Genomic DNA, 13,151 nt, shown 5'->3' on the forward strand with positions numbered 1-13,151 from the left:
GTATAAATCATACACAATAAAATACATCTGAGCTATATGCAAATTCCATATTAAGCGTGCATGAACATAATTATAGTATATATATATATATATATATATATATATATATATATATATATAAAGAGAGAGAGAGAGAGAGAGTGTTTTGTCAGTGTGGTTGTATGTGTGCATGTTATGTGTCATCTAAACACACGCAGAGAGATTATGTATATATGTGTGTATGTATGTATGTATGTATGTATGAATTCATACACGATAAAATGCATGTATATGTGTGTATGTGTGTATGAAATCATACACAATAAAATGGATCTGATCTATAGTTTCTAATGTGGTGATTCCAAATTTCATATCATGCATGCATGAACATAATTATAGCATATACACATATATACATACACACAGAGTGTTTTGTCAGTGTGGTTGTATGTGTGTATGTTATGTGTCATCTAAACACACAGAGAGATTATGTATGTATGTATGTGCTCTGATACTGTGGGAGGATACGGAGGATACAGCACTCCTCTCCCCCCATGGGGAAGGGGAGGTAAAAGGATCCCTAAACAAAGCCTGCCTCGCCTAGTACCTAGTACGAAACCGCACCTACTTGGACATCCAACACTAGCGGTCGAAAACAACAGAAGAAAAGAACCAGGAGTCATGCCCTGACTCTGGGTGCCTGGAATGTTCGCACCCTTTTAGACAGAGACGACAGATCAGAAAGGTGCACAGCGCTCATTGCTAGAATGCTTGATCGCTACCAGGTAGACGTAGCAGCTCTGAGCGAAACCAGGTTTGCCGGTGAAACCCAGCTGGAGGAAGTTGGAGGGGGCTATACCTTCTACTGCACTGGGAAGCCAGATGGCACCCCAAGAACCTCAGGCATGGGCTTTGCCATACGAACCAAACTTGCACGACAGCTTGACAGCCTTCCACGTGGGATAAACGATAGGCTGATGACCCTGCCTCTGAAGCTGTCCGAGGATCGCTTCTACACAGTCATCAGCCCCGACGATGACCAACCCTGATGACATCAAAGAAGCTTTATACGATGAGCTCAGCCGCACCATTTCAGCGGTAGACAGAAAGGACAGGCTGATCATCCTTGGGGATTTCAGTGCCCGCGTCGGCGTGGGCTTCTCCTCGTGGCCAAAAGTCATTGGACAGCACGGCACTGGCAAGTGCAATTCCAACGGACTGCTGTTATTCTCGCTCTGCACGCAGCATGGACTGACCATCACCAACACCCTCTTCCAACAAATGGACAAGTACAAGAACACATGGATGCATCCCCGCTCCAAGCAATGGCACATGCTGGACTATGTGATTGTCCGGCAGAGGGACAGAGATGATGTTTCCATTACACGAGCATGAGAGGAGCAGTCTGTTGCTTGGACCATCGCCTGGTGCACAGCAAAATGATCGTCAGACTTGCACGCAAGCTCCAACCAGCCAGGCAGAAACACCCTAGGAAGTTGAACATCCATCGCCTCCATATCACCAAAGACGTGCTGCAGCAGCAAATCCAAGCAGCTCTCCAAGAAACTGCTGCATCGACTGATGTAGAAGAGGGTTGGAGCACCTTTAGAGATGCTGTGTACACAGCAGCAGCTGACACACTCGGCTTTGTACAGAGGAGCTACAAATACTGGTTTGACGAAAACGACTCTGGAATATCCAAGTTCCTGAACGCACTGCATTTTCGGCATCAGGATCACATTTCCGATAAAGACTGCCAGAGGAAGGAGAACCAGTTCTTGCAAACCAGGCAACTCGTACAGAAGAGGCTGAGTGAGATGAAGAACACCTGGTGGGAGAGAAAGTCCGAAGAGCAGTCCGCTGCTGATGCTCACGATATGATGATCTTCCATGATGGTCTTCGAGCTGTGTATGGGCCGAGAGTCACAGGATCAACCCCTGTCCGAGCCTTGGACCAGACCACCCTCCTGACAGACAAGAAAGACATCCTTCCCCGCTGGGCAGAGCACTTCAACACCCTCCTCAACAGGGACTCGTCCGTATCTGACGAGGTAATGGCAGCCCTCCCACAGCTACCAGTCAATGACTCGCTAGCTGCCCCTCCCACCAAGGCCGAGACCCGGAAGGCCCTGAAGCTGACAACGCCAGGAAAAGCACCAGGAACGGATGGAATGCAGGCTGACATCTACAAGTATGAAGGCGAGGTGCTGACAGATAAGCTGACCACCCTGTTCCAGTCGATCTGGGAGAGAGGGGAGGTCCCCCAGGATTTCAAGGATGCTTCAATTGTCCACATTTACAAACGAAAGGGAGACAAAACATCCTGCGATAACCACCGTGGAATCTCTCTCCTCTGCATCGCCGGCAAGATCTTCGCCCGGGTAAAGTAGACTCCAATATTCATCTGCCTAAGTATATTTCATTTTAAGAATGAATTAGAATAGTTGATATATATACCTAAGTTATATATCTTAAACTTCAAGATCTTCGCCCGCATCATACTCAACAGACCATGTCTCCAACACAGTCATCCCTGAAGCACAGTGCGGCTTCCGCTCAGGCAGGGGAACATGTGACATGGTGTTTGCCGCACGCCAGATGCAACAGAGGTGCCGTGAGCAGAACAAGGAGCTTCACATGGTCTTTGTAGACCTGACAAAGGCCTTCGACACGGTGAACCGCCGTGGTCTGTGGAAGATCCTCCTAAAGTTCGGCTGCCCAGAGAGCCTAATCCAGCTGATTGCGAGAGTACAGGAAAATACTGACATGTCGGATCCGTTCCCTATGGTCCGACGGGAGACTTCATCATGTATGTATGTATGTATGAATTCATACAAAATAAAATGCATGTATGTATGCATGTATATATGAAATCATACACAATAAAACGCATCTGATCCATGTGGTGATTGCAAATTTATATATCATGCATGAACATAATTATAGTAAATATATAAATATATATATATATATATGTGTGTGTGTGTGTGTGTGTTTTGTCAGTGTGGTTGTATATATATATATATATATATATATATAGAGAGAGAGAGAGAGAGAGAGAGAGAGATAGATAGATATAGTGTGTGTGTGTGTGTGTGTGTGTGTGTGTGTGTCCCCTCACCCTCTCTCTGTTTTTCTGTACTGTACACAATATGAATGGTATGTTTGGAGTAACAAGTATCTTGGCTTGTACTCACATGCAGCATACATGTGAAAGAAGTTTCAGTTTGTTTCTCAAGGAGGGGTTACTTTCGGACAAATCCATATACGCTACACTACATCTGCTGGGCAGATGCCTGACAGCAGCATAACCCAACATGCTTGTCAAGCCTTGAGTGCATGCTTATATATTTGTGTACCTAACAGTGGATTTTTTCGTGTGTGTGTGTGTGTGTGTGTGTGTGTTATTTATTTATTTTTTTTTACATAAATTTGCCAGAGGACAACACTCACTTGTGTGACAGGAGAGAGAGGGAAAGAGAGGGAGGGAGAGAGAAAGAGAGAAGAGAGAGAGAGACACTTTGACACTTTATTGTCATTACCTGCAAGGGTCTATTGACAAGGGGGGGACGGGTTATTTTTGTTTAACACAAGAATAGCAGAACACATTCTGCTCTATCCAGTAGTACCTCTCACATACCCTCTCACATTCTTTTTCAAAGTTCCTCAAATTTAAACAAATGAAATAAACACTTAGAAAATAAAAAGAAAAAAAGGAATAATATAACCAAACTCAGCCACCCATTCTGTTGTGTTGTTATGCAATTTATCGATATTTGCTTATCATCAGAACACACACAAGACTAGATACTACACATGATTATTTTCCTCGTTATTACCGTTATTGTTAACGTTAATAAGGTTATGTCTTAATGTGTATGCTTCTGCAATAAATTTCGCTATCGACTGTATTATAACTTCATCATCAGACGATAAAGCAGCAACGAGATCATGTCTTTTAGCAATATCTAACTCAAAGAATGCACATTTTTTTCTCAGTTCTTCATATGACTTACACTGAAACAGGAAATGTATTTCATCATCAACTCTGAATGCACACAAAGGGCATGGCGATTCTGTGGATGTGTCTGCTTGAAACCATCTTTTGTTTGCTTTGAAACCACACGTTCTCAGGCGAAATTTTGCCAAATTTAGTCTGTGCCATTTATTTGTTATAACTGTGAGATATTTTTCCATCTGAAATATGCTTTTAAATGTGAAAAACCAACTATATTTGTCATTACTTTCCATATCTGAGTGCCAGTTCTGTTTAAAAGAACAAATTAGCCTGTCTTTAAATTCTGCTATAAATTGCTGTTCATTTCCTACATCCTGACACATCCACACAATTCCAAAACCATGTTCACATAAAACCTTTTTAACACTAAAAGTCCAGTTTTCTTTATCTAATTCCAATTGTACCAGCATCATATCGTAAGCCTGTCTACATAAACGTGATTGTGGAAGCTTCAGTAATTTAAGCCAATATTTAATGCATTTCACAAATGTTTTTATGTACAAAGGATATCTGCCTGTTTCACCATATAACATTGTGTTGGATGAATGAATAGGTACATTAAGGAAACGTTTTATTGCATATGTATGCACTTTCTCCATTTGTGAATTTACTTTCAGTCCCCAAACTTCAGCTGCATATGTAAGTATAGGTTCTATCTGTGTGTCAAACATTTTCAAAAAAATACAACAATCAATCGAGTTAAGCTTTTTTAATGATTTCAAGATTTCAATAACACCCTTTTCCCCCTTTCTGCATGATTCGTCCCACGCATAGTTCAGGCTTAATTTTGTTGAAAATACCATTCCTAAATACTTGTATGAATTTGTTACTTTAATGTTTACATTTCCATACAACCATTTTTCACGCACTGACTAATGTCCACCCATTCTAAACACTATTATGTTAGTTTTATCTAAGTTAACTGTTAAGCCTAAACGATCTGCTTCTTCTTTTAATGCATATAACTGGTTTTGCAAGCCTATAACGGTTCCGGAAAAAAGAATAACATCATCTGCAAACATTAGTAAAAATATCTCAACTGCTCCGGGAATCATCTGTATTCCGTGTCTTCCTTTTCTTGAGAGTTCCACTGCTAGTTCATTGATAAAGAAAGAGAACATTTGTGGGCTTAAAAGACAGGCTTGCTTAACTCCGTTTGGACAATCAAAGTATTCTGAATATGCACCATTCGCACGCACACATGCAAGCACTGATTTATAAACACCCTTGAGAGCCATATACAATTTTCCGTTCACACCACTTTCACGCAAAACATGCCATAGAATATTACGGTTCACAGAATCAAAATCCTTCCTGAAGTCCACAAAGGCAACATAAAGTTTTGTATTATTGAGCAAGTATTTTTGTACAAGGGAATACAATGTAAATATATGATCTATGGTACTATACCTAGCTCTAAACCCTGCTTGTTCTTCAATTATCTTTTCTTCTTTTTCAGACCATTTTGTTAATCTTTTGTTTAGTATGTGAGTATAGACTTTACTTAAAATGCTAGTGAGTGCTACTCCACGATAATTATCAGGTTTGTTGACATCTCCTTTCTTGTAAATTGGAATAATTATAGATTTTGCCCATTCTAAAGGGAAAGTACCATTTTCAAAGAGTTGATTAAATAATTTAACAAGGAAATCAATAATGGTTGAATTTGCATGTTTTAACATTTCGCCGACAATCTTATCTGGTCCTGCACTTTTTTCTGCTTTCAAATGTTTAATACCTGCAATAACTTCCTCTTTAGATATTGGGTCATTAAATAATGGTTCAAAATTATCTTCATCCTCAAACTGTATATCATCTCCTTGCTCTATATTATTGATAGATTCGTTGAAAACACTAAAGACGTGATTATGCCATTGTTCAGTAGATATTTCATTGTATATAAAAGTATTTCTGTTTACAGATCTTAATACTGCCCAAAATGCCTTGGAGTCATTTACTGAATCTTGGAGCTTTTTTAATCTATTTTCTACAAACTCTCTTTCCTTTATTTTTCTTAATCTAACATATTCTTTTCGACACAAAGCATACAATTCTCTTTTTTCTTTTTTGTCTTTTTCTGTTTTACACCTCTGGAAACTCTTAAGTAATCTCTTAACTTCTTGCTTCTTTCGTTCACACTCCTCATCGAACCTGTCATTACTTTTCTTCTTTCCTTTTCCCACTTTTCTTACCATACAAGCAGCCGCACTGTATAAAGCACTAACAAACATGTCTAAACTTTCATCCACATTTACATATAATAACTCAAAAGCTTTCTGTAAACTATCGTAAAACTCCTGACTCTCTACTTCATTCTTGTACACATTTGCATTCTCATCAGACCAGATAATTTTTTCTTCAACCTGTAATATAGTATTTTTATTCCCTAAATGATCATTATTTTTTTCACATGTTACCTCAACTGGTAGATGCCATGAGTCCACCTTTTCCCCAACATGTAAATCAAAGTTCAAGTGCAAATTTTCAGAAACCAAAAAATAATCAATTACACTGGCACCATTTGGTGATACAAAAGTATAATCACCCTCTTCATCACTTCTACAGAAGCCGTTCAGAATAATCAAATCAAACATGAAACATAAGTTCAGCAGTGATTTACCAAAATTATTAACAATATTGTCTTTTGAATAACGTGAACCACTTTCCCCATCTATGTCACTACACTCCATATTACTCAAATAGTTAGTCATCGCTTCACTTTCCGCTTGCTGGTGTCCTGTTCTGGCATTCAAATCCCCTGTAATCATAATATACACTTCTTCATTTTCAAATTCATGCAGTAAAGCTTCTTCCAAAATTAAAATACCATCTTTGATAAATTTATCATTGTAAATGGGTCCTCCTTCTGGGACAACATAACAAGCTACTAACACAACATCTTTATCAAAACCAAACACATTTTTGTCTATTCTTATTGCTATAGTATTATCACAAGACAACTTTATTTCTTTAACATTTTTTCCAATACTCTTTCTTACTAACAACAAAACACCTCCTGAATTTCTGCCGTGAAATGAAATCTTTTTAGCTGGCGCATGAAATTTTTTATAATCTGTAAAAACTCATTATAATCGAAGGATGAATCAAGGAACGTTTCTGTTAAACAAACAAAATCAAATTTATTTACATAATTCAAGAAAGAAATGTCATTTAATTTGCTGTACAAATTTTCTACATTATAAGACAAAAATTTCCACTGAATTGGATGGCCTATGGCTTTTTAAAGCCGCTTGAACGCAGGTGCCTGTCGCTGACACTGCCACCCCCTCTCCCTCCGCCACGCACTGTACCAGCCGGAGATCTCCGTTGCTGTTGACCAAGGTAGGCGTGCATCCCCGTCTGTCTGCCACGTGCTGCACCTGTGTCCCTGCCAGGTTGACCCGCCGCGTCATGACACGGGGAATCCCCGCTGTCACTCGCTGACCCGCGTCGTTGTGTCACTGCACCGTGCCGAGGGAAACCCCCGTCACCACCTGCACTGCTGACCTGACTCTGACACTGGGTACCAGATTTGTCAATGGGTGGGGAGGGGGGAAGAAAGATTCCTGTCTGTGTTGTCTGTTTTGCACTGTTTTGTATTGTTGTCTGTCACCGTCAAGTTCTGTCTACTGTCAGGGTGAGGGGACTTTTCCTGTTGAATGACCAAGCCAGACACCCCCTGCTTCATCACCACTGAGGAGTGATCGCGATGTGCTGTGTCGGAACAGAGAGAGAGAGAGAGAGAGAGAGAGAGAGAGAGAGAGAGAGAATTTTCTAATAAAAGAAAAAAGTTTTTATGTAGTGTGGTTCGTCCGTCCGGATCGACAAGGACCATCTAGTCATCCTGGGGATGGGTGGGTTGGGCTCTGTGGGTGCGCAGATGACTGGTCAGGCCAATCCGCGCCCGGAAGGTTCTGACGCAGTGTGGACAGGGGATGGTGGCGGCTGTCGGGGACTTGCTGGCACTGCTTTTCCTGGCCTGTCTGCGTTGCTCTGCTGCAGCGATTCTGTTGGCCTCACAGGATTTGGCGCTTTTGTGGACAGCTGAACGCCACTTTGGTCTGTCCATTGCATTCAGCTCCCATGTGTCATGGCTGATGTTGAAGGCCTTCAGAGAAGCTTTCAGAGTGTCTTTGAAGCGCTTCTTTTGGCCTCCATGGGAGCGCTTGCCATGTTGGAGTTCGCCATACAGCAGTTTCTTGGGGAGCCGGTGGTCTGGCATGCGAACTACATGGCCTGCCCAGCGCAGCTGGGCCTGCATCAAGATGGTGTAGATGCTGGGCAAGTTTGCACGAGTGAGCACCTCTGTGTCAGGGATCTTCTCTTTATGCCGAGAAGTTTTCTGAGGCTGGTGGTGTGGAAGTGGTTCAGCGTTTTGGCGTGGCGTTTGTAGACCGTCCATGATTCACATCCATAGAGCAGTGTGGTGAGAACTATGGCGTGGTATACTTTGAGCTTTGTCTCCAGGGTGATGCCTCTCCTGTTCCAAACGTTCTTATTGAGTCTGCCGAAGGCAGCACTGGCTTTGGGAAGTCTGGCATTCACCTCATCGTCGATGACAACTGTGCGAGAGAGTGTACTGCCCAGGTATGTGAACTTGTCCACCGCATTCAGTCGTTGCCCGTTGATGAAGATGTTTGGTTCACCGTAAGGCTTTCCTGGAACTGGCTGGTGCATCACCTCAGTCTTCTTTGTGCTGATTGTGAGGCCAAAGTTGTCACAGGCAGCAGAGAACTTGTCGACGCTGTGTTGCATGTCAGCTTCGGAGGCAGCATTGAGAGCGCAGTTTCAGTTTCAGTTTCAGTAGCTCAAGGAGGCGTCACTGCGTTCGGACAAAACCATATACGCTACACAACATCTGCCAAGCAGATGCCTGACCAGCAGCGTAACCCAACGCGCTTAGTCAGGCCTTGAGAAAAAAAAAGAAAAAAAAGAAAAAAAGAAAAACAAAACAAAACAACAACAACAAAAAAAACAAAAAAACCACAACAAAACAAAAACAAAAACGGGGGAATAAATAATAGATAAGCTTACATAAATAAATCGATAAATAAATGATAATTATAATATAGAAAAAGGTAGTAGTAATAATAATAGTAATACTAATAAAATGATAATAATAAATAAATAAATAAATAAATAAATAAGACAACAATGGTGATAAATAAGCGAATAAATGTAAAACATGAAGACACACATTCACACATACACCCACACATGCATATCAGAAATGCACCAAACATGCAGTTTCACAGATATGAAAGCACAGTCAAATACATATAAACGTACATGAGCTCCAACACACACACACACACACACACACACACATTACCTTGCACCTCCTCTACCCCCTTCCTCCACACACTCATTTCTAGTCTAGGTATCGCAGCTTCCACGGCACACACACACACACACAAACACACACTCACAGAGATGAACACTTACTTGTACAAGCACACACACATACGCCCATATTTCCCACCCCCAACCCCACACACATGTATATATATATATATATATATATATATATATACGTTCCAATATCCTGTTGCTCCCACAGTGTAGGCATGCATACACTCACATACCTCATCCTCTACCCCAACTCCTCCCGCACTCCCACCTCCCCTCACACACACACACACACACACACACACACACGCGTACACAGATCTCTCCTGACACTTGTGTACACTTACACTCTCGCGCATTCACAAACGCACTCAAAAGCACAGACCCACACATACACACAAACACACACATACACACACGCACAGAGGCTGCCACTGACTGGCCGCAAGAGGGATGGGAAAAGATTTCTGATGCCAAGAACGTGGCGTCTAGTGTGTTGCTCAGTCTATTGTATTTGGAAAGGCCCACAGAGACTCTGTTCCGTTTTGAAGAAATTAGCACAATGTTGGTTTGGAAATGATGCCGATATTTGTTTGATTTGCAAAGCATCGTGCTCTACCTTTCATGTTAGACTTGCGGCCGCTCCCTCTCTCTGCTCTCATCAGCAAACAGGAAGTCGTTGACGGTGTCTGTCCTCACCTTGGTTTTTGTTTGAAGCCTCCTGAGGTTGAAGAGAACACCCTTGCTTGACTCCGTTGGAGACAGGGAATGGTTCTGAAGTCTCTCCGTTGTCTTGGACTCGGGCCAGCATCCCATCGTGTAGTTGCCGTATGATGGTGATGAACTTTCTGGGACACCCGTACTTCGCCATGATTCTCCAAAGGCCATCTCTGCTGGCAGCAAACACCATGTCGATAGTCCTGCGTTCTTTCCGGAAGCCACACTGGCTCTCTGGTAGGAGACCTTGCTCAAGGTGCGCTATGAGACGGTTGAGTAGCACTCTGGCCAGAGTCTTGCCTGCGACGGACAGCAGGGATATTCCACAATGGTTGTCACAGGCCTGACGATTTCCTTTGCGCTTGTACAGGTGTATGATGGAAGCGTCTTTGAAGTCCTGTGGAACTGCTTCATGCTGCCAGATGAGCTGGAACAGCTGATGAAGCTTCTCAGTCAGCGCCATACCACCTTCTTTGTAGACCTCAGCTGGAATGGAGTCTGAACCAGGGGCTTTGCCATTGGATAGCAGACGGATAGCTTTCTGGGTCTCCTTCAAAGTTGGAATGGCATCCAACGACTCACTGACTGGCACCTGGGGGAGTCGGTCGATGGCTTCATCACTGATGGTGGAAGGGCGGGTCAGTACGCTGTCAAAGTGTTCAGCCCATCTCTCAAGGATCCTGTCCCTGTCAGTGATTAGGGTAGAACCATCAGCACTGAGGAGTGGAGCAGATCCGGAGGTGGTGGGACCATAGACTTCTTTCAAGCCGTTATAGAAGTTCTTCATGTCGTTCCTGTCTGCAAAGCCCTGGATCTCATCAGCTTTGTTGCTCAGCCAGGAATCCTGCATCTGCCGCAGCTTCAGCTGGATGGTGCTGCGTGCACTCTTCAATATGTCTTTCTTTGACTGTGACTTGGGATCTTCAATGTGGGCTCTGTAGGCTTGGCGTTTGTCTTCCAGCAGCTGCTTGATCTCAGTGCAGTTCTCATCAAACCAGTCTTTGTGCTTCCTGGCAGAAGGCCCCAGGCACTCCATGGCAGTGTTGTACACCGTCTCATGCAGTGCGCCCCATGCTGCCTCCACATTCTGGTTGTCCAGCATGGTGGACTCAAGGCGTTCCTCCAGGGTGTTAGCAAAGCTCTGCTTGATGTTGCCTACCTCCAGCTTGTTGACATTCAGGCGTTTGGGTGCTTTCATGCCCTGAGGCCGTCTCTTGGGCTGGATGTGGAGATTGAGTTTGGAGACGATATGGCGGTGGTCTGTCCAGCACTCGGCGCCGCACATGGCCCTCGTGACTCGTACGTCCTGCCTGTCCCTCTTCCTGACGATGACAAAGTCGATGAGATGCCAATGCCCAGAGCGAGGATGCATCCATGACGTCCTGTTACGGGTAGGGAGGCAGAAGACGGTGTTTGTGATAAGAAGGTCGTGCTCGGCACGTGTCTGGAGAAGTAGTTGACCATTGCTGTTACAGTTGCCAACCCCATGCTTCCCAATCACGCCTTCCCAGGAGGTGCTGTCACAGCCAACTCTCGCGTTAAAGTCACCAAGAATGATGAGCTTGTCTGCGTTGGGAACAGTGGTGATGACAGCGTTCAGGTTCTCGTAGAACTTGTCCTTGATCTCATTCAGGTTGGTCATGATGGGCGCGTAGGCGCTGACAATAGTGGTAAACTTCTTCCCGTTGCATAAAGGGAGTTTCATCGTCATCAGGCGATCGTTCACTCCTTTCGGGAGGCCAGCCAGCTTGCCAACGAGGGTTGTCTTCACTGCAAAACCAACTCCAGATTCACGTCTCTCTTCAGGTCCGCCACCACTCCAAAAGAAGGTGTAGCTTGCGCCTCGCTCACAGAGTTCGCCTTCTTCTGCCAGTCTGGTCTCACTTAAGGCAGCGATGTCTATGTTGTACCTGGCTAGTTCACTAGCAATGAGTGCTGTGCGTCTCTGTGGTCTGTCTGAGTCGCCTCTGTCCAGAAGCGTACGCACGTTCCATGTGGCAATGGTCAATGGGGTGCTCCTTGTTTTCTTTTTTCTTTCCTTTGTGTGTCGACCGCTTGAGTAGGGTCCACGTCAGCCGCGGTATGCTGACTAGGGTGGTGTGGAGCAGGCAATGTTTAGGGCACCTTTTCTAGCCCCTTCCTCATGCCATGGAGGTGAGCAGTGCTGTCCTGAAGAGGGCTGCTCAGTCGCTCAGGGGGCTGCCGATCTCCACCGCTGCTCCAGTCGGTGAAAAACGACCCTATTGCCTGAGCCGCCTGTGTGCAGGTCCGCGTCTACGACTGCCAGTGTACCCACACCTGTCGCTTCGTCGCTCGCCTGTCGCCACAGGGCTTGGGAAAAGTGATGGTACGGAATGAAGGATGACTGATGACTTGCGCGATGACTTTGTTTATAGTGAGGAGGAGTCGCGCACCGTCGACCTCACTCTCTTGTCCGAGACCGTCTGTATCCAGTGGCAAGACGAGGTCAAGATGACTGGAGATGGAAACGGATGCAGTGGATGACCAGGATGTCCTATGTGCCTCATCCTGCCCTCAGCACTCCACAGTGCTCTGCTGCAACCGCCTTCCTCTCCATTGAACCATGAAGGTTTCTTCCGCAGAGTCCGCCGGATCCAGTCTTCACATGCTTGGGGTAGACAAGCCCTAACTCACCGAGGGTTTGAGACCCGTCGGCTACCCTCACCTAGTTTAGCCAGCCTGTCAAAGCCGTTGCCCGGGGGGTGGGCGCTGCCGCATGCTAGCAGCTTCTAGGACCCGTAAGTGAGAGCTGGGTGCCGGTGGGGACCAACAGAGGACGAACCACTCCCGGAAGAGCGTGACTAGCCCCCCCTCTAGAGGTACTACCCCTCCCGTGCACCCCCTACCCTAAGTAATGTAGTAGCATAAAAACGAATGCATGTTGAAATGACACCCATTCACAACACAAAACATATACACAAGCACATTGACACATTTTGGGGAGTGCTTATCTGTGTGGGGAGGGCGTGGGAGGGGTGACAGGCAGAGTGTGTTTTGTCAGTGTGGTTGTGTGCGTGTATGTTATGTGTCATCTAAACACACAGAGAGAAATTATGTATGAATGTAT

The sequence above is a fragment of the Babylonia areolata genome, chromosome 2, assembly GCF_041734735.1.
Source record: "Babylonia areolata isolate BAREFJ2019XMU chromosome 2, ASM4173473v1, whole genome shotgun sequence".
Taxonomy (NCBI): domain Eukaryota; kingdom Metazoa; phylum Mollusca; class Gastropoda; order Neogastropoda; family Buccinidae; genus Babylonia; species Babylonia areolata.